The 22,160-nt window shown below is 39.1% G+C and overlaps 1 protein-coding gene across 1 annotated transcript in view; it reads left to right on the top strand.

The window, feature by feature from the left end:
- The window catches only part of PITX2 (paired like homeodomain 2), a 274,777-nt gene that overhangs the window by 239,738 nt on the left and 12,879 nt on the right, over nucleotides 1-22,160 (top strand). The window lies entirely within an intron of this gene.

Here is a 22,160-nt window from a genome sequence, read left to right as displayed (position 1 = left end):
AGGCTCCAAAATCTAGGAAATGTGAATAAGGATATGGTCATGTCCTACCTGACACTTCAGTTTCTGCCTTTCCAAGTCCCTCTCTCTTGGCTTACTCATGTCCCATCACCCCACGTCCACTGTCCTTTCCAATTCTCATATCTGGCGTGACTTGAAGCAGGAGACATTTCAGTATCAACTCTCCCTAAAGGTGTGAGATTTGATGGATAAATCAATAAGCAGATCAATGCATTTGGGAGATATCACGTAACAAAATCCAAGGGATCATTATCTTTAATCTGAGGAGAACATGATTTTGACTTTGAATTGAGGATTGTGCTTCAAAGAATCTTGGTGTAGTAGAAGAAAGAACATGGCCACTGGGGAAAAGCAGAAATGGGTTTGCTTCCTGGTCCTGCTCTCACAGGCTAGTTTAATTCCCTAACTAACCTCTTTGAGTCTCAATTTCTTAATCTGTAAAGCTGGAATAAGAATATCTTCTCTGAAATAAGTACCACACATACTCCGTACACTCTAGCCCAAGCCGCCGTGTCTCTCCCTGGGATGTTGGAAAAATTCCTGAATGGTCTCCCTGCCTTCATTGCTACTCCCCCTCCAGTCTGTGTCCATCCCAGCAGGCCCTCAGATCAAGCCATTCTCTGTGACTCTGCGCAGTTCCTCCATTTCACTCAAAGTCAAAGCCCAAGTCCTTACTATTACAGTTCTACCAGATCTGGTCCCTTGTTCCCTCTCTGACCTCTTGTCCTATTACTCTCCCTTTACTCCCTGTACACCAGCTCCACAGGGTTCCTTGCTATCCCTCAAACATACCAGTCTGCTTCCACCTCAGGGACCTTGGCACTGGCTCCACTCTTCTGGGATGTGCTTCTCCAGATAGCCACGTGGCTTTCTTTGCTCAAATGTCACTCTCTTAGTCAGGCCTCTCTTTGACACTCTGTCAAAAATTTTAGCCCTCCCCCCAGTACTTCTTCTGCATTGATTTTTCCTCTTAGCAGTTATCACTAGCTAACATATTATATATTTTACTTATTTGTATTTGCTGTTGTCTGTTTCTACAACTAGAATGGATGTTCCATAAGGACAGGGATTTTTAAGCAATTCTAATTGCTATTATCTATCACTTGGAATTGTTTCTAGTTCATAGTAGATGCTCAGTACATATTAGCTAGAGATAGTGTTTGTAAAGCAAAAAGGTATAGAGTAATGGTTAAGAGTGAAGCTTCAAAAACTAGACTCCAGAGATTCCAATCTAGTTTTAATACTTACAAGGCATATAACCTTGGGCAAGTTACTTAACCTCCCTGGGCCTCAGTTTTATCATCTTTAATATGGAACTGGTACTAGTACCTATGCATAGAGGTGTTGGGAAGATTAAATGAGATGATACATATAAAGTGTTTAGAACAATGACTGACACATAGTAAGACATCAATAAGAGATAGCTATTGTGATTGACATGTCTAGCACACAGTAGGTGTTTAGTTTAATGGTAGTTACAATTATTATTAAACTCAATCTGTAAGAGTCTGGAGGCCTCAGAGAATAAGCAGTTTTAAGAAGTGGATGACGCAGTTATCTGATTAGACCTAATAAAAGCTAAGCTCGTGAGCTAACAGAGAAACTGTAGCTAAACTGACTATCTCTAATTTAACTATACATATGCAGCTTATGCTAATAATATCCAATTCCAAATAGCTGATTAAGCACAATATGATTAAGGGAGAAATGGCACCAATAGGACAAAGGGTGTGGTCACCAGGTTGGTGAACTTAGAAGGCTCACTTCATCTCTTAGGGAGCACAGAGTATAATTAACCAGAGGGGAGCACAGAGGCCTTCTGTTTGAGAGTCCCCTGAACAGTCCTGTCAGAGCTGGATGAGGAGGCAGTCACAGGATTTTATTAACTGTCCCATAAGTGAAGGCCCACAAAAGCAAAGTTGTCCTGTATCAGCAAATTCCACTGCAGACATATCATCCAGCGACAGAAGAGTAATTCCTGGAAGCAAAGGAGCTACTAAACACATGATTCCTAAACAATGAGATGAAGGCAGTGCCTCCCCTTCATCCAATGACTTCTCCTTCTGATGTTGAGTTTGTGGATTTCGGATGGTTAGTGCAGATAATTACTGTTGGTAAATACCATAAGCCATTAGATAATCTAAAGGAATTATAAGCCTTTTTATTATTCTATGCTCATACTTACCAAATGGTAGCAGAATAAAGAAAAAATCCTTAAATGAGTTTATTTTTCCAATAATCAGTTTTACTGACCTGCTCTTGATTGATTGAGCTGGCTATTAATGTGATGTTATGGAGACACGATCTATATAATGTATGGAGTTATGGAAAAGAAAGAGCCATGACCACATATTACTTGAGCCCCTGCGCAAAATGCTACTCACACGGGTGCCCTGCCTCACCCCCCAGAGCTCCCCTGCCCTTCCCAAAGAGAGAGTCTTTGGGATCAATCTTGCCCTTGGACTGGAAGTAAACTCTAGTTCCACACAGCATCAGTGAATCTTCAAGCCAGACTGACTTGGTACCGTCTTTCTAACTGCTGAGATCTGCTTTGTTCCCTCACATCTGGTAATCTACTCCTTGTCTGCCTCCCTACAGGCAGAGTTCCTATTTGGATGACAGCTCCTGCCTGTCCTCCACTGAGATGAGAGGTTCGCCCTTAGCCCCCAAAGGGGACTATCTTCTCTGTCTCCTTGTGGGAATCTCTGAATTCAGAGATTTCTAGGTGCCCTCAGCCTGTGTTCCAACCATCCATGGGACACTGCATTCCTCTCTACCAAGCCTCGCTGATGCTGACAGTTTGCCTAGACATCCACCCTCAGGCCCTTGTCCTCTCTTTCCAGCTAGAGTTCTTTCTACAGCCTGCAGCCCTTCTCTCCATCTCCACTCCATTGGGTTAGTCTTGGTCAGGTCTAGTATCTTCCACTTGGCCTGAGCATGTAGCAGGAATTCTAATATGCATTCCCTCATTTTATACGCACAACTCTGTGATGCGGGTGTCCAAATTTTTATTTTAGAGTTCAGGAAATTGAGGCTTAGAGAGGTTAAGCGTCTTCCCCATCTGAAGCCAAGAATTAAGTGAAGACCAGATTTTATATCCATACATTAAAATATTATTCATCCATAAAAAGGCATGAGGGACTTCCCTGGTGGTGCAGTGGTTAAGAATCTACCTGCCATTGCAGAGGACATGGGTTCAAGCCCTGGTCCAGGAAGATCCCACATGCCACGGAGAAACTAAGCCGTGAGCCACAACTGCTGAGCCCACGTGCCACAACTACTGAAGCCTGCGCGTCTAGAACCCATGCTCCACAACAAGAGAAGCCACCGCAATGAGAAGCCCACACACTGCAACGAAGAGTAGCCCCCACTCGCCACAACTAGAGAAAGTGCGCGTGCAGCAACAAAGACCCAATGCAGCCAAAAATAAATAAATTAATTAATTAAATTTGCTAAAAGAAAAAAAAAAAAAAGGCATGAAGTACTGATACATGCTACAATGTGGATTAACCTGGAAAGCATTCTGCTAAGTGAAAGAAGCTAGACATAAAATGTCACATGTTGTATGATTCCACTTATATGAAATATCAGAATAAGTAAACCCATAGAGACAGAACACAGAATGTTGGATGCCAGAAACTGCACTGAAAATGTTTTGGAACTGTATACAGGTGGTGGTTGCACAACATAGTGAATACACTAAATGCCACTGAATTGTTCACTTTAAAATGGTTAATTATTTTTATGTTATGTGAATTTCACCTCAATTTTTTTTTAAAAGCCAAGTCTTTTGATTTTCAGAGCTTGAGCTTCTTTCACTGAATTACTTGTTTGCCAAGTTTAAAAATAGAAAAAGAATAATGATATTCTATAACATTTTCAAATTAGCTATAGAAAAGTAATTTATTATTTTAATATGTGAATCACCAAGAAAGATTTTAAATTTAAATAATATCATTATAAAAGTAAAACAGATACCTGAAAAAGTTCAAACATTATAGATAGAAGAGTACAGATAATGATACAAGCTACTGCCCAGCCACTGCACTCAATCCCTAGAGATAAGCATTGTTAACAGTTGTCTGTGTAAGCTTCCAGAAGGTTTTCTGAGCATATGCATAACCCCATAGTCCTGCCTTGGCTCTTTTTTAAAAATTAACAATAGCTGTTAAAGAACTTTTATAAGAGAAAAATCTATCCAGCTCATGAATTCTAACAGTTGCACAATATTGCATTTTATGGACCTACCATAAATTTTTTAACTTCCCCCTCATCCCAATATTTTTAGTACTTTTCTTCTCCAAGTAGTCCTTTATTCTCATGTGTCATATTTAAAAGCCATTTGTATGTCTAAGCAGTAACAGTGATTTTCAAACTTTAGTGTGAATAAGAATCACCTATAGAGCTTAGTAAAAATGAGAATTCCTGAGCCTTGTCCCTAGAGACTCTGATTTGGTATGTCTGGGGTGAGTCCAATAACTCATTTTTTAATAAGCACCGCAGGTTTCTAATGCAAGTGGTTCCTAATCCTACTTTGAGTAATATTGAAACAAAGTAAAGGACCTCATTTCATTCCAGCAAACCATTGTTGAACTGTTGCTATATTCTAAAATCTGTGTATATTCTGGGAGTGCAAACACTAATAAAACAAAGCCCTTGCCTCTTGTGCCACTGGGTTGCTGGTGCCTTGCTGCTTCTGGGGGTCACTGCTGTTGCAGTGACCCCCAGAAGCAGCAACAATGGAAAAGACAAGTAAACCAGCCAGTACCACAACATGAGGAACATACAGTAGAGGTGCGTACAAGATGCTAGAGCTGGGAAAGGAAAGATTTACCTTGGGCAGAAATCAGGGGAGGCTTCATGAAGGAGGTGACAACTGAGCAGTCAGTGGTGGATTTCTAAGGAGGTGGAGCTTGAGGTAGTATAAGCCAAAGCTGTTAGACAGAGGGAACATCATTTGAATAGTCATGGAAGTGAGAGAAAACAGAGTGATCTCTGGAAGAGTCTACTGGAAAAAAAAAAAAGAAAGAATGGTCACATCACTGAGTATGCCATGTTAAGGAGCTGACCTTTATCTGTGGGTTATAGAAACCATGGACTACTTTGAACAGAAAAGTAACAGGGTCCAACTTGCATTTTAAAGATAATTGTGGCTACATTGTTAAAGATGGATTCAGGGGCTTCCCTGGTGGCGCAGTGGTTGAGAGTCTGCCTGCCGATGCAGGGGACGCGGGTTTGAGCCCTGGTCTGGGAGGATCCCACATGCCGGGGAGTGACTGGGCCCGTGAGCCACAACTACTGAGCCTGCGCGTCTGGAGCCGTGCTCCTCAATGAGAGGCTGCGACGGTGAGAGGCCTGTGCACCGCGATGAAGAGTGGCCCCCGCTCGCCGCAACTGGAGAAAGCCCTTGCACAGAAACGAAGACCCAACACAGCCAAAAAATAAATAAATAAATAAATAAATAAAATTTTTAAAAAAGATGGATTCAAGGGGTCCTAAAGCTGGAGGGAGGGAGATTCATTTAGAAGTTATCACAAGATCATGTCAAAATGATGATAGTTAAAAAAGAAATGTGTGAAAGCACTAGAAGAAAATGTAAAATGATCGTCTTATGACGTTAAGTAGGGAAAATGCTTTTTAAGTATGTTACAAACCTCAGAGGTAAGAAAAGACTGATAAATTGGACAATGTAAAAATACAAAGTTCTGACATCAGCATGGTGGCAGCATGAGATGTTCCCTTTGTCTCTCCTATTCAACCTACAACTGGTAAAACATCAGTAACCCAACAAAGATGCTTCTGCCCAACACCCCAGGATGCCAGAGAATCCCAAACATCTAGACATCTACAGGTGGGTGGAACGGGACACATAGAGGAGGCGGAACCAGGAAAACAGGAAAGGTGGTGCCTGAGATCCTGGCTTCTCCCTACCGTGCCCCACACCGTAGCAGCTGAGCCTACAGTCCCAGAGAACCCAGTAGCAGTAGGGGAGGCAGCACACACGACCCCAGCCTCCCTACTGCAGTGGCACCCACGGCCACAGGGAACTGGGCAACAGCAGCAGCGGGGCCTGTGACCCAGGTCCCTCCAGCCACAGAAGCACCTGTGACTCTGTCCCCCCCAACAGCAGTGGCACCGGCAAACCCAACAACCCCAGTCATGGCAGAGGTGCTTGTGACCCCGGTTTTCCCCCTCCCCCGATGGTGGCAATGCCCAGGACCCAGGCAACCCTGGACATGGTGGAGGCACCCGCCATCCTGGTGCCCTACGTGGCAACGCCAGGAACAGCAGTGACAGCAGCAGCAGCAGGGCACCAGCAACCCTAGAGGCATAAGCAGCAACAAGGAGGGCACAGGGTGACAACTCTGGTAGAGGCATTAGAGGGTGGAAAGTGCCTATTCTCAAACATAGCCAAAGGCAGCTCAGGTAAGAGAAACCAGAAATTTGTGCTAAAGCCCCACCTACTGAAAAACAAAGAAAGGTCTCTAATTACCAATCTGTTGAATAGTTAGAATCAAGTAAAAAAAGCTTTACCTAAAGAAAGGGGTTTGCTACTTCAAAGATGCCAGCAGAGAAACAACTCATCAAGCACCATGAAAAACCATGGTAACAGTATCACAGAAAGAAAATAACAATTCTCCAGAAGCCAAACTTAAAGTCGCAGCAATAGCAATCTGATAGAGAATTCAAAATAGAAAGGAACTATTTATGAGCTGTAAGAAAACTCAGAAAAGTAGCTCAATGAGCTCAAGAATAAAATTAATGAACAGAAGAAATAAATCTCTTTGATATGTTACCAAAGAGATCAAAACTAAACAAAGAACCAAACAGAAATTCTGGAGCTGAAGAACTCAATAAATAAGATGAAGAATGCATTAGAAAGCATTGGAAATAGAGCAGACCATATAGAAGAGAGCATTAGAAAGCTCGAAGACAGGGAAAAAATGAAGAAATTCTATGAGGGCTATCCAACTCTTTTAGGAAGGGCAACATTAGGGTAATGGGTATCCCAGAAGGAGACGAGAGGGAGAAGGGAGCAGAGAATTTATTTAAAGAAATAATAGCTGAGAACTTCCTAAACCTGGGGAAGAAACTGGATGTACAAGTCCATGAAGCTAAGAGAACATATAATTATTTCAATGCAAAAAGACTTTCTCTAAGACACATTATTTTAAAACTGTCAAAAGTCAATGACAAAAAAAAAAATTAAAGGCAGTCAAGGGAAAAAGCCTACAAAAGAACCCCCCTTTAGGCTATCAGCATATTTCTCAGCAGAATCTCTAAAGGCCACGAGAGAGTGGAATGACATACTCAAAATATTGAAAAATAAAAACTGTCAGAATACTCTGTCCAGCAAAGTTATCCTTCAGACATGAAGGAAAAATAAAAGCTTTCCCAAACAAACAAAAGCTGAAGGAGTTCATCACCACCAGACCTGCCTTACAAGAAATGTTGAAAGGAGCTCTTCTACCTGAAACACAAAGGCAAACCACACAAAACTTTGAGTAAGGTGATAAATAGACAGAATCATAAAAATGCAAATCTATATCAAAATAGGTTATTAAACAATTATAAAGGTTAAAGGGAAAAAAGCAGTAAAAAATAACTATAGCTACTTCAACTTAGTAACACATTCACAACATAAAATAGGATAATTTGAGACAACCAGAACATAAAAGGGGGAAAGAAAAAGGACAGAACTGGTATAGGCAAATAGAGATAAAAGGCTATCCTCAGAAAAAGGACTGTTTTATCTATGAGACATTTTATACAAACCTTATGGAAACCACAAAATATAGATCTAGAGCAGAGACATGAAACAAAAAAAGAGAAAATTGAGGAAAACATCACAGAAAACTATCAAACTAAAATGGCAGACAAAAACACAAGGAAAAAGAAATAATGGAGATATAGAGCAAACAGAAAACAAAAGATAAAATGGCAGTAATAAGTCCTCATGTATCAATAATCAGTCTAAATGTAAAGGTATTGAATTCACCAATCAAAAGACACAGAGTACTGGATGGATTAAAACACAAAACTCAGTTATATACTGCCTCCAGAAGACTCATCCCAGCTCTAAAGAAAAACATAGATTCAAAATGAAGGGATAGAATATGATATTCCAAGCAAATGGCAGCCAAAAGAAAGCAGGTGTAGCCACACTCATATCAGAATAAAAATAGACTTCAAGCCAAAAAAGGTAACAAGAGACAAAGATAGACATTGTATAATGATAAAAGGGGCAACTCATCAAGAAGCCATACAGTTATTAATATATATGCATATACCATAGGAGCATCAAAATATATAAAGCAAATATTAACAGAGCTAAAGAGAGAAGTTGACAGCAACACAATATTAGTAGGGGGCTTTAACACCCCACTTACATCAATGGATAGATTATCCAGACAGAAGGTCATAAAGGAAACAACAGCCTTAAATGAAACATTAGTCCAGATGGACATAATAGATTTATACAGAACATTCCATCTAAATGCAGCAGAATACACATTCTTCTCAAGTACACATGAAACATTCTCAATGATAGTCATTATGTTAGAACACAAAACAAGTCTCAATAAATTTAAGAAGATTAAAAATCATATCAAGCATCTTTTCCAACCACAATAGTATAAAACTAGAAATCGACTACAGAAGAAAGCTGGAAAAATCACAAATATGTGGAGACTAAACAGCATGCTACTGAACAATTATTGGCTCAATAGAGAAATCAAAGGAGATTTTTTTTTTTTTTTTGGCTGCGTAGGGTCTTCGTTGCTGCACACGGGCTTTCTCTAGTTGCAGCAAGTGGGAGCTACTCTTCATTGCGGTGCGCAGGCTTCTCATTGCAGTGGCTTCTCTTGTTTCAGAGCACGGGCTCTAGGCACACAGGCTTCAGTAGTTGTGGCATGCGGGCTCAGTAGTTGTGGTTCGCGGGCTCTAGAGCGCAGGCTCAGTAGTTGTGGTGCACAGGCTTAGTTGCTCCACAGCATGTGGGATCTTCCCAGACCAGGGCTCGAACCCATTTCCCCTGAATTGGCAGGCAGATTCTTAACCACTCTGCCACCAGGGAAGCCCAAAGAGAATTTCTTTTAAACCTGAAGACAAATGAAAATGAAATATGATGTACCAAAATCTATGGGATGCAACAAAAGCAGGACTAAGAGAGATGTTTATAGCAAATACAGGCCTACCTCAAAAAAAACAAGAAAATGTCAAATAAACACTAGACCCTTACACCTAAAGGATCTGGAAGAAAAAGAAAAAGCAAATCCTAAAGTTAGTGGAAAGAAGGAAATGATAAAGATCAGAGCAGAAATAAATGAAATAGAGACAATACAAAATTCATTTTAGACAATAGAAAATATCAATGAAACTAAGAACTGATTCTTTGAAAAGTTAAACAGTTGACAAAACTTTAGCTAGACTCACTAAGAAAAAAAGAGAAGGTTCAAATAAAATGAGAAATTAAAAAGGAAAAATTACAACAGATACCACAGAAATACAAAGGATTATAGAAGAATACTATGAACAGCTATACAGCAACAAATTGGACAACCTCTTAGAAGAAATGGATAAATTAGAATTGTACAACCTTCCAATACTGAATCATGAAAAAATAGAAAGTCTGAATAGACTGATCACTAGTAAGGAGACCAGTTTTAACCAAAGAGGTGAAATACCTGTAACTGAAAACTATAAGACATTGTTGAAAGAAATTGAAGACACAGATAAATAGAAAGATATTTCATGCTTATGGATTCAAAGTATCAATATTGTTAAAATGTCCATACTACTTAAAGCAATCTATACATTCAATGCAATCCCTATCAAAATTCCAATGGCATATTTCACAGAACTTGAACAAAAAATTCTAAAATTTGTATGGAACCACAAAAGACCCCGAATAGCCAAAGCAATCCTGAGAAAAAAGAACAAAGCTGGAAATATCACACTCCCTGATTTCAACTTATACTAAAAAGCTATTACATACTATTGGCAGTAAAACAGACACACAGATCAATGGAACAGAATTGAGAGCCCAGGAATAAACCCACACATATGTGGTCAATTAATTTACAGCAAAGGAGCAAAAGAACATACAATGGAGAAAGAATAGTCTCTTCAATAAATGGTGTTGAACTGATAGCCACATGCAAAAGAATGATTCTAGACCACTGTCTGACACTGTACACAAAAATCAACTCTAAATGGACTAAAGACTTGAATGAAGACCTGAAACCATAAAACTCCTAGAAGAAAACATAGGCAGTACATGCTCTGGCATCAGTCTTAGCAATATCTTTCTGTATACGTCTCCTCAGGCAAGGAAACAAAAGCAAAAATAAACAACTGGGACTACAACAAATTAAAAAGCTCTGCACAGCAAAGTAAATCATCAACTGGACGAAAAGACAATCTACTGAATGAGAGAATATATTCATAAATCATATATCCGGTAAGGGGTTAATAATCAAAATATATAAAGAACTCATACAACTCAACAACAAAAAAACAAACAACTCAATTAAAAAATGGGCAGAGGATCTTAATAGACATTTTTCCAAAGAAGACATACAGTTGGCCAATAGACACATGAAAAGAGGTTCAACATCACTAATTATTAAGGAATGCAAATCAAAACCATAACAAGATCACATCTCATACCTATTAAAATGGCTGTCATTAAAAAAGGCAAGAAATAACAAGTTTTGGCAAAGACATAGGGGGAAAGGAACCCTTATATACTGTTGGTGGGAATGTAGATTGGTGCAGCCACAGTGGAAAACGGTATGGTGATTACTCAAAAAATTAAGACTAGAATTACCATATGATCCACTTATTTCACTTCTGGGTATTTATCTGGAGAATATGAAAACACTAATTGAAAAAGATATATGCAACCCTATGTTCATCGCAGCATTATTTACAATAGTGAAGATCGTGGAAACAACTAAGTGCCCATAGACAGATGAATGGATGAAGATGATGTGGTGTGTATATATATGTGTGTGTGTGTGTGTGTGTGTGTATACACAGCCATTACAAAAAGATAAATCTTGCTGTTTGCAACAACATGGATGGGCCTTGAGGGTATTATGCCAAGTGAAATAAATCAGATGGAGAAAGACAAATAACATGATTGCACTCATATATGGAATATTTTAAATGAATAACTAAACAAGCATTCAAACAAAACAAAAACAAGCCCATAGATACAGAGAACAGATTTGTGGTTACTAAAGGGGAAGGGGGTTGGGGGGAGCATAAAATGAGTTAAGAGGGTCAACTGTACGGTGACAGATTGAAACAAAACTTTTGGTGGTGAGCACACGTCGTGTATACGGAAGTTGAAATATAATGTTGTACACAAACTCATATAATGTTTCAAATCAGTGTTACCTCAGCTAAAAAAAATAGAAAGTTTTCTGTGTGATGTAAAAAAATAAAGGTCAAAATACAACAAACAGGCGAAATGTTTGCAACATGTATCAGAAGGGCTAATTTCCTTAATGTATGAAGAAGTTCTCTGAATCACTGAGAATAGATGAATGATCCACGAGAAACACAGAGAAAACATGAGTAAACAGTTCACAACTTACAGATGGCTTTTAAATATTAAAAATGCTTAACCTCATTCATAATTAGAGCCAGTGTGAAATAAAACTATAATTAAATAACACTTTCACCTATCAAATTATACTACCTTTTCAAAACTTAAAAAATTAAGACAAAAAATTCCCCAAATACAAGAAGTTATAAGGGCATAAGCTAATAAAATGGTTGTCATGCAGATAAATGTAGACTCCAAATGCACCAAGTAAAGATTGGGGACGGGCATCTAGGCAGTTGCCCATGTGGAAAAATCTCTAAGCTCTTAGTTGATAATAAATGCAGTAAGGTGAAAGCTGAAAAACAATATTCTCAGTATGATTCCTTTCATGTAAAAATGTTTTTAAGTACCTTCACAAAATCCAAACAGTTTTATAATGTGATATGTTTACAAAAACAAACAAAGTATCTATTGGGATTTCAGACTGCCATAAAAGAAATATGTGATCCTGTTTAATGGAAATAAAGTAAATTTATTTATATAAATAAATAAATTTTTATTTATATAAAATATATTTACTATAAATATAGTAAATCTATTTCCTCACATAGTAAATATAGGACAAGCTTTGGATTCATACATGTTTAAATTTCAATCCTTCCTATTGAAAGATTAGGATCAAGTAATTTAACATCTCTGATGTTTCATTTTCCTATCAGTAAAATGAGGTAACAATAATCCATTCTCAAAGTTTTGGAGGATTAAAGAGATAACGTGTAAAGCCCTTTAGCATGGGGCCTGGCACAGAATCTGTCCTTAATTAATGTCAATTCTCTTTTCTCTTTCCCCTCCTCTCTCCTGGCCCCCTCCCCTTCCCTTCACATTAGACCACTTCCTCGTGAGAGTACTATATTGGCCTGAGAAGTTGGTGGGGGGTACTTATCAAGAGAGATAATGGGAGAGTTGTTAGCAGAGTTGAAGCTATGGGATTTAAAACAGCTTGAGCCAGCCCCAGCAGAGCTTGGGAATAAAGGTGGGATAGAAAGAGCTGGAGTTCCAAGTAGAAAGAAGGGAAGAGGGCCCAAGAGAAGCAGTGCTGGACAAACAGGCTCAGTAGCTCAGGTCAGCTGTAGGAACTTGCAGGAAATATTCACATCGGCAGCGTATTTTCAGAAATGTCTCCTCGGCTAGTGGGAGGAGGCTGAGAGGCAGATTGCGGAATCTCCCCTCAGAGCCAGAGTAGGAGCAATGGCCAATGAGGAATCAAGGAAATCGGAGTCCCAGTTGGATCCAAGCAGGTCAGAGGACTGTGAGCTAGAGCCAGAAACCAAATTAGAGCAGTTGTCCTCTGACAACAGCTGAGGAACTGATGAGACCATGCATAACCTTTGTTTCTCAGCTGGCAGCACTGTTCTCAGGAGCCAGGAAAACTCAAAGGGAAGTAGATAAGTACCAGGGGAAATGGAAGTGCCTCTCTAAGAGTTTCCTAGCTATGGAGAGACAGAAATTGATTTTTTTTAATATCTCTTTACAAAGGAAATCAAAACTGCTTAGGGACATGAGGGAAGAAGGTTAGCAATTCCCAGCTTCTAGGAACAAAGGTCAATCTTATGACGTGACCTCCTTAACCAGTATGAATTAGTTAAGGTTCTCCAGAGAAACAGAACCAATAGGATATGTATAGACATATAAAAGGAGATTTATCATAGGAATTGGCTCACACAATTATGGAGGCGAGTCCCACGATTTGCCATCTGCAAGCTGGAGAAGAAGGAAAGCTGGTAGTGTAATTCAGTCTGAGTCCAAGGAGAACCAGGGGAGCAGATAATGTAAGTCCCAGGCTGAGTCCAAAAGCCCCAAAATGGAATGGGGGGCAGACGATGGTATAAATCTGGGTCCAAGTCCAAAGACCTAAGAACCAGGAGCACCTATGTTCAAGGGCAGGAGAAGATGAATGTCCCAGGACAAGCATAGAGCAAATTTTCCCCTTCCTCCACCTTTTTGTTCTATTCAGGTCCTCGAATGATTGGTCCTGAAAACAAAACAAACAACCCAATTGAAAAATGAGGCAGAGACTTTATCAGACACCTCACCAAAGAAAATATACAGATGGCAAATAAGCATGTGAAAAGGTGCTCCACATCATATGTCATCAGGGAAATGCAAATTAAAACAACTATGAGATACCACTACTCATCTACTAGAAAGGCCAAAATCTGGAACAGTGACAACACCAAATGCTGGTGAGAATGTGGACCACACTAACACTTACTCATTGCTGGTGGGTGTGCAAAATGGTATAGCTACTCTGGAAGACAGTTTGGTGGTTTCTTACAAAACTAAACATACTCTTACCATATGATCTAGCAGTCATGCTCCTTGGTATTTACTTACCCAAAGGAGTTGAAAATTTATGTCCACACAAAAACCTGCACACAGATGTTTATAAGAGCTTTATTTGTAATTGCCAAAACTTGGGACCAACCAAGAAGTCCTTCAGTAGATGAATGGATAATTAAGCAGTGGCACATACAGACAATGGAATATTATTCAGCACTAAAAAGAAATGAGCTATCAAACCATGAAAAGACATGGAGGAACCTAAAATGCATATTACTAAATTAAAGAAACCAATCTGAAAAGACTACATACTATATGATTCCAACTATGTGACAGCCTGGAAAAGGCAAAACTATTGCTAAAAAAAAAAAAAAAAAGACAATCAGCCCAAAACGGAGTCACATATGCTAAGCCCCACATCACCAAACCAAGACTTAACTTACAGGTTCAACTCTCCTAGAAATGGAATCTTAAACCAATTGGTCGGGAATTAGCTGATGAGCCCTAGTTTGGTAATCTGCCTGATAGACCCCTGCCATCCTCTAAAGGACAGTAACTTTGCAATAACCAACCTGCTTTTTTGCCTAGTATAACTTCTTTTTTCCCACCCTCTTCTGCTGTAAAAGTCTTTCATTTTGTACATTTCCTCAGAGTTCCTTTCCATCTGCTAGATTGGATGCTGCCTGATTCAAATTGATTTTTGCTCAAATAAACTCTTAAAATTTTTAATATGCCTCAGCTTATCCTTTAACACTATGAAGACAATAGAAAGATCAGTGGTTGGCATGAGTGGGGTCAGGAAAGAGAGAAATGAATAGGCAGAGCACAGAGGATTTTTAAGGCAGTGAAAATACTCTGCATGATATTATAATGATGAATGTATGTCATTATACATTTGTCCAAACCCGTAGAATGTACACCAGCAGTAAACCCTAAGGTAAACTATGGACTTTGGGTGGTTATGATGTGTCAGTGTAGGTTCATCCTTGGTAAAAAATGTGAGTGATGTTAATAATGGGGGAGGCTGTGCATGAATGGGAGAAAGAGGTAGACAGGATCTCTGTACCTTCCTCACAATTTTGTTGTAAACCTAAAACTCCGCTAAAAATTTTAAGTCTCTGTAAAAAATAAAATAAAAAAACATTGTTAACCTATTAGATTGTTAAAGATTAATAAGATTTATAGTACTTAGTTGGTAAAGATATGAGAAGACAGCATTGTCATATAACTTTCATAGAACTGCATTATGGAGCAATATTCTTGGGGAGCAAATTGGAAATATTTTGCAAAATGTAAATGAGGTATAGACTGTTTATCAGCAACTTTACTTCTAAAAACTTTTCTGACAATTTTTAAACAAATGGTCTGAGATAAATGTAGAAATTTTAATTGTAATATCACTGTAATCACACACACACACACGACCAAAACAAGACCAGCCTAAATGTTCATTCATAAAGAAATAGTTAAATAAACCATGGTATACTGGAATAATGTGAAGCCATGAAAAAGAATGAGTTAAGATTTTCATGTACTACTAAGGAAGGATCTACAGGAGACATTGTTCAGTGAAAAAAAAATGAATATGCAATGCAGTATGATTTCATTTGGTTTAAATATATATGTATGTATATATGTATGTTTATGCACAGAAATTTTCTGGAAGGATAAGAATATGAGCATTATAGTATAATTCTATTTATAATATACATAGAAAATTTCTGGATAGATGGAGAAGATACTATTAATAGTGATTTCCTCTGGAGGAGCAAGGCTGAGTCAAGGAAGAATGAGGTCATCTTAGTTTTTATTCTATATCATTCTGTATTGTTGAAAGTTTTTTATCATATGCATGTATTGCTTTTATTACTAAAAATATATTTTTAAATGTTTGTTAGTTATATTTCACTGGTCAATTTTCTTTTGGATTATTAGAGTTTCATTATTATTTCACATTTATCTGTCATACTCATGAAATATGAGTTTGTCTTTCTCTTTCCCTTTCCCTGTTAGCCTTTGACTTTTTGTTGATATATACATACATATATACGAGTATAAAATAATAGGGCTCAGTGAAAAGTGTATTCACCATGTAACCAGACTCAGATCAAGAGATAAGAAACTGTACTAAACATGGATGTGGGAAAGAAATGCATTAGCAGAAGGGAAATATAAATAACACTCAATAAGTAAAAGAAAAAAATCAGTAAATAATGTCAGAGAAGAGGTGAACTTTTGTCAGAAACTTATCTAACGCCAAGGCACATCATTAAAATGTCTAACACAGTGGCAAAATAATGATAGTTTAGCAGGAACTTTGTACATGATGTGATTGTAAGATGTGAGAAATATATTTATATGTCTGTATGAGAGTGTATTATTTATATATTTATATATTAGCAGTATATACCACAAAAGAATTCTTTAGCTGCATCAAGTTTTTCAATGGTATCGTTTCTGATACTCATTTACATCTCATCTAAGTGATTTTTTTGGTAGAAACTATAACATTTATAAGTATTATGGACAATTTAAAATAAATGTCTTTTTAAGTTTAAAAAATAAATAAATAAATAAACAAGCACTACCAGCACCCAAAACCCCCCCTCTTACCCTTTTAATTTTATTTACAGTTTTTGAAGAAGAGTGTCCCTTGCTTTCGTTTTCAAACTTAGTGCTCTGTTCCTTTGAAAATTCTTTCTTTTCTTTTGTGCATGTAAAATCTTTCTTGATCTAGAGATAAAATGAATATTCACTCATATTTTTGTCTAGTATTAGTAGCATTTTATTTTTTTACATTACTCTGCTGGAGTTTGTGTAAAATGTCGATAAGAATTTCAATTAAATTGTTTTGCTGAATAGCCAATCTTACAAAATCTTTTGTTCCTGGTAGAACACAGCTAAGAGAATTTAACCAACTTCATCATCCTAAATACACCATAGCACAAGAATCATCATTTTCGTTTAAGGAGAAAAGAAGGACCTCCCTGAAGTATTGATCATGGCTGCCCAGTACTGGGAAAAACAGCAGAAACATTTGTAATGGTGTAAAATAGTATGCATCCTTATGGTACAGTTTAAAAGTGAATCAGGGACTTCCCTGGTGGCGCAGTGGTTAAGAATCCGCCTGCCAATGCAGGGGACACGGGTTCGATCCCTGGTCCGGAAAGATCCCATATTGCCGTGGAGCAGCTAAGCCCGTGCGTCACAACTACTGAGCCTATGCTCTAGAGCCTGCGAGTCACAACTACTGAGCCCACATGCCACAACTGAAGCCCACGTGCCTAGAGCCCGTGCTCCACAACAGGAGAAGCCACCGCAATGAGAAGCCCACGCACTGCAATGAAGAGTAGCCCCCGCTCGACGCAACTAGAGAAAGCCTGCGTGCAGCAACGAAGACCCAACGCAGCCAAAAAAAGAGTGAATTGAACTTTGTACATACATATTTAGACATAGCTATACAGATGTTCTGAGAAGGGGCAGAAAGGGGCTTGGCTAAACATTATCCCAACAATGTTAAGTAGAAGAGAAAATTGAAAAAAGGGCACTGCCCGGACCATGGTGCATCAAAAGGGCAGCCTCTGATGTTTTCTGGGATAGAGACCACAAGATTATCCACAAATAAGCTGGGAGAGAGTTAAAAGATTGGCTCACTGAGGCAGTTTAGCCACAAAGCACAAGAAAAATACACAAACAAGAAGTCAAAATCTATTCTAATTCTTTTTCCGCTCCTTACAAGCCACATGACCTTTAACAATCCAACTTCTCAAACTTGAGTTTTCTCATCCCTAAAAGGGACATGAAAATATCTGTCCTGCCTGTTTCACAGGGTTAACAAAGAATTAAACTGAAGATTTCAAAATGCTACATAAAGGATAGGATCACAGCACCAGTGTGGGAGTCCTCTTTGCACCAGTTTCCCCACATGCAGGAGGATTGTACTTAACAGTTGAGTGGGAGGATGTTGGGTCAGGTGATGGATTCATCTGCCTAACAGGCTGCGGAACAAGAATTTCAGGAAGTGAGAAGAGTCATTCGGGGACAAGTTTGAAAATTTTGAGAACTTTATTTCTGTGCTTTCCTTCCCAATGGGAAGGGATCATTCTGAAGCTGTAATGGAAAGAACATGGACTTTGGAGTCATGCCAAAATTCAAATCCTGGCTCTGCTCTTTTCTATCTATGTTACATTAAGCATGTTTATTAACCTCTGTCTAAACTTCATTTCCATCTTGTAAAATGGGGGAAAGAGCAATACTTTTTTTTTTTTTTTAATAAATTTATTTATTTATTTTTGGCTGAGTTGGGTCTTTGTTGCTGCGCGCAGGCTTTCTCTAGTTGCGTCGAGCGGGGGCTACTCTTCGTTGTGGTGCGCGGGCTTCTCATTGCGGTGGCTTCTCTTGTTGCGGAGCACGGGCTCTAGGCGTGCGGGCTTCAGTAGTTGAGGCTCGTGGGCTCTAGAGCGCAGGCTCAGTAGTTGTGGCACACGGGCTTAGTTGCTCCGCAGCATGTGGGATCTTCCCGGACCAGGGATTGAACCCGTGTCCCCTGCATTGACAGGCGGATTCTTAACCACTGTGCTACCAGGGAAGCCCAGAACAATACTTCTTTTCATAGAGTTATAAGGACATAATGCCTAGCACAGCTTAGGCACTTAACAGTTTCTGTAATTTCTATTCATATTTTCCTCTACCTATTTATAAATAGAAGATTTGTTATTTTAATATCAATAAATTAAATTTGATAAATATGAACAAGAGATGCCTCTATGATGGTCACAAGGATATTAATATACCCCCTCATACTCTAGAGCAGGGTTTCTCAACAGTAGCAATGGTGACATTTTGAGAGGGATCATGTTTTGTGGGGGCTGTCCTGTGCACTGCAGGAGGTTTAGCAGTATCCCTAGTCTCTACACAGTAGATTCCAGTGGCATCCCCCCAGTCATAACAACCAAAAATGTTTCCAGATATCGCCAAATGTCTCCTGGGGGAACAGTTGCCCCCAGTTGAGAACCACTGCTCTAGGAGACTTTTCTGGGTACGAAGGGGAAGATAGGAAATAGTTCCATCAAGGACAGGGCAATGGGAAGAAGACAATCAGAGATTTAGGGTCAGCTACAAGTAAGGTTTTCCACGGTACAGTATAGAACTGGTTTTCACTTAAGCTGAATATTTACCCAGTAGTAAGCTAATACAAGGGATGAATTAGATGGATGTTCGGTTCAGCACAGAGCTTAAAAGTTTAGATGAGATGACTCTTTATAGGAGGCTCACTTAAATATTAGCTATCAGCAAAACTACCTGAAACATTAGAACATAGCCTATGCTCATGAGGAGATTTTGGTAGTTTGGTTCGTCTGAGTCAAAACCAGGAAATAATTAGATACAGTTAGGTCCTCTAATAGTATGGAGGACATTTTCTAGAAGGAGACTAGAACAGATATTGTCTCTATCCTCATGTGTCTTAAATGAAGAGCTAGACCTTAAATAATGATATTAATAAACATAAAATTTTAAACGGAAATAAGTGTTCAAAGAAAATTTCAGGGAGCTATGAGTGAACAGCAAGGGTGCTTAACACTTGCTCAGAGACTAGTTTGGAAAATATGGTACATGGCTTTTCCCTAGGGGGCTTTTTGCTATCCCTTGTGACACGTAGAAATATTTTCATTCAATTAAAAAATATTTATTGAAAGCCAAGTGATGAGTTAGATGTTGAAAATACACAAAGTAAAAAGACATTGTCAATTTCCATACTCTCTCCCTCGGTGATCTCTTCTAATCCCAAGGCATTGAATACCTCCTGTAAATTGATGACCCCCCAAAGTATATTTCCACCTTGGATCTCTTCAATTGCCTTCACAGCAGGTGAAACTGCATTTTTAATAGAGAACTTTCTTTTCTTCCCCAACCTACTTCTCCCTCAGTCTTCTCCGTCTCAGTCAATGGTAATGCCATCCATCCTTTTGCTCAGGCCAAAACATTTGTAGTCATCCTTCACCTCCTTTTTTTTCTCACAACCCATATCCAATCCATCAACAGAGTCTGTCATCCTTGCATTCAAAATATTTACAGAATCCATCCACCTCTCATCACCCTCACTGCAAATACCCTGGCCCAAGCCACCATTATTGCTTTCTTGGATTATTACTATGGCCTCCTAACTGGTCTTCCACCTTCTGTTTGTGCCCCCTTCCGTCTGTTCTCAACACAACATGCAGAGAGAACCCTTTAAAATATAATCAGGTCAAAATATAAGTCAAAGTTCTGACTATAGCCCTACGTGCTCCCGCGTGAGCTTACCTCCAGCTGTAACCAAAAGCAGGGTCCAGCTACTTGCTGCTCAAAAGCCAATAAAGAGGCCAGGTTGGTGGAAAGGAAAGTTTGCTTTATTTTGGATGCCGGCAACTGGGGGTGGGGAGGGGGGGCGCAGAAGACTGTCCAAAGGCCGACGCCCCCACTGACAATCAGGGGGCAAGAGCTTTTATAGACAGAGGGAGGGGGCTACATGCAGAAGCAGCACAGTCAGCTCCGACAGTCGTCTTGAAATGGGTCACGCGGTGGTCTGATCGGCGTCATCTTGATTGTTTTAAGTACAGTTAATCTTCAGTTCCAGGGTCAGTTTGTTCCCATTTCCTTGAGGCCAATTCTTGGAATCTTGGCAGCTTATGTCATGGCTACAGGCTGGTCATCATGTAGTTAACTTGTTCCACCTGGTGGAGGTTTCAGTCTCTACAAGACAGCTCCCAGGATATGGCTGAGAATATTATCTATAGCCCTTGAGACGGAACTAAAGGTCCTTCACTACGCTTAATGACTCAACTATTATTAGTTAATCTTGTTGGACTGTTTTCCTTTGTTTCTGCATTTTTTCACTTCTCTGATTAAACTTATTCTTTGGCTAAAAGTTTTTCCACAGACAAAAAGCAGGCAGAGGACAGGGGGGGAAGGACCACATAGTTCTGCTCCGTTTCACAGTCATCTCTTTGATTTCATCTATTTCCTCTCTGCCCTTTGTTTTTCTCTTTGCTCATACTCTCAAATCATACTGGCCTCCTTCCTGTCATTCAAACATCAAGCACCTTCTTGCTTCAGGGTCTGCACACTTGCTATTCCTTCTTACAAGAATAATCTCTGCTGTATTTCAAATACCTCAGTCACTCACCTCTTTCGGGTCTACTCAAATGTACTACTCAAAATCTACTCGGGAAACTTTGCTCCTGGGGCACCCTATCTAAAATTTCAACTCCCCTTCTGCTAACAATTTTAATTCCCATTCCTTGATTTATTTTTCTCAAATATACTGTATATTTTATTTTTTTTAATCTTGGTTATTATCTGTCTCCCCTGGGTTGCAGATGACCTTCATGGACCCTAGGCATTTTTGCTTTCATGAGCCTCTTCTTGTACCAAAAAATATCAAAAATGTACTGTATTGGTATAAAGTAAAATATAATCCAGGCTTGATTCATTATTTTATATTCTTTTTCTTCTGATTTTAAAAGAAGTTAAAACAAACAACTTTGTGGGTCCTAGGCACTGTGTTTACTCTGCCTAATAGTTAAGTCAGCCCTGGTCTCCCCAAATAGAATGTAAACACCATAAGAACAGAGATGTTTTTCAGTATTGTTCAATGCTGTGTCCCCAACCCCTCAAATAGCACCTGGCACATAGTAGACACTCAATAAATACTTGTTGAATGATATAATGAATGAATGCATGACCTTTGGATGCTTAGGCTTGTGGGGAATATGCCCTGCACATTGTTACCTTTCAGTAACATCAAAATGTAGTTCATTAATCTTAAAGCATGAAGGCCTTAACACCACCAGTAAATGGCTTTTCGAGAAAACTGCCATATTTTACTGAGTTTTGACCAAGCACAGAGCCAGTCTGTAGAGTACAAGCTTTCAGGGCAAGTGCACCGTGCCCTTTACTCTGTATATTTGATACAACCCTGAGGCTTCAGCCTTGTAAATAACATAAATTGCTTTCAACCAGGTGATGTGAGAGTCAGTGGCATTCCCTAGACTTTGCTAATGGATATCAAGAGGTCTGCTTCTTCAAGGCGCCCCTCTCTGTTGTAGACTTGTTACTCTGAACCCTTGAAACCACAAGTAGAGCTTTGGTAGCTGAGCAAGTGTTGACAAGTGTCGGTACGTCTAAACTGGCCTGCGGACATCTTATAGAGACTATTTCCTGAGTTCTGCTGACCCTATTGCCAAGTGTGATTTGCTTCAGACAG

The sequence above is a fragment of the Balaenoptera borealis genome (assembly GCF_965194805.1).
Source record: "Balaenoptera borealis genome assembly, chromosome: 4".
Lineage (NCBI taxonomy): Eukaryota > Metazoa > Chordata > Mammalia > Artiodactyla > Balaenopteridae > Balaenoptera > Balaenoptera borealis.
This window is presented reverse-complemented; position numbering and strand designations above follow the sequence as displayed.